Genomic DNA, 1,396 nt, shown 5'->3' on the forward strand with positions numbered 1-1,396 from the left:
TTTGACCATCATTTACTTAAAAGTCTGGATGAGAATGGGAGAGTGTTGGGGAAAGAAGTAAAAAAATAGGTTTCTGAGTAAAAACACAGATCCTTAATCCACTGATGTCCGTAGAATAATGATAACTGTTTGGAATAATTATTGTTCGTGGTTATAAAGAATGGGAGCCATATCAAAGAACACCAAATACTGTAGCTCTACCTTAACAGCTGCTGGTAGTGAGACAAGATGTGCTTAAAATGCTCTCCAAGTATTTCATTTTAATCATAAACCATGAGGTGTTAAAGGGGTTGATGAGGTCTCAAGTCATTGTCAACTAATTATCTTTAAGTTGTTGTCATCACATTCTAATTGTTATGCTTCTGCCAGCTCCGCCACTGGGGGTGCCCAATCTTTGAGTAATTGGTTAAACACTCACACACACCCACACACACAAACCGATGGTTTCTAGCTGCTGTTTAGTTTGCTAACCTAAATATTGTCACCAACACACACATGCATACAAACACACATACTTGCATACAAAAAGCTTTTAGGAACTTTCATCTTTTTAAAAGGGCAGGGGGAGAAATCAATAAAGTGGTAGCCTGGCCAGCAGTAGGAGATGGTTGAAGCAGCACGGGTGGTGAGCTGTATGAGAAACAGATGTAAGCTCTTCGGGGCTAGGGCAGGCCTTTCCCTTTACAACCAACTCAACCAGCCAATGGAAAGCAATTAATGTCCCTACCATCCGTCACCCACCCCTGGCCCCCAAAGATTATTCAGTCTGTCTGTTGAAGCCAAGAGCTTCATCCACCCAGCTGGAGAACCTATGATTTAGGCTCACACTTCACTCAAGTAGTACGCAGTCTTAAAAATGATTCGTTTCATGGTCTGAATCAGCAGGGAAGTGCTTTCTTGCTGTTCCGTTTTGTACATTCTACCATCAGACAAGTCTACATTCACCTATTGCTCTTTACATTCATCTCTTTCTTTTTCAAATTTGTTTTACTGGCCTGGGAATCATTTTGGAGTTGATAGAAGACAGGGACCAGACACAAATGGGTCATTGCCAGTATGGTTACTTAATCAGCTTTCAGTGGAGTTAGATGTTACAAGCTTAAGGATTTGAAATGATTTTTTAACCACATTGAAAAAAAATGGCAGTGTCTCAAAAAGATAAGCAGGCATCTACCCTACAACTCAGCAATTCCACTGCTAAGGATTACCCAAGAGAAATCAAAAGATACATCTACAAAAATAATTACATGGCAATGTTCATAGTAGCATTACTCATAACAGTTTCAAATTGGACACAACCCGGTTGTCCATTAACAAGAAAAAGGATAATCAAATTGTAATATATGCATGCAACAAAATACTACTGGTACACAAGAATATGGGGAATCTTAAAAGC

The sequence above is a fragment of the Bos taurus genome, chromosome 10 (assembly GCF_002263795.3).
Source record: "Bos taurus isolate L1 Dominette 01449 registration number 42190680 breed Hereford chromosome 10, ARS-UCD2.0, whole genome shotgun sequence".
NCBI classification, from domain to species: domain Eukaryota; kingdom Metazoa; phylum Chordata; class Mammalia; order Artiodactyla; family Bovidae; genus Bos; species Bos taurus.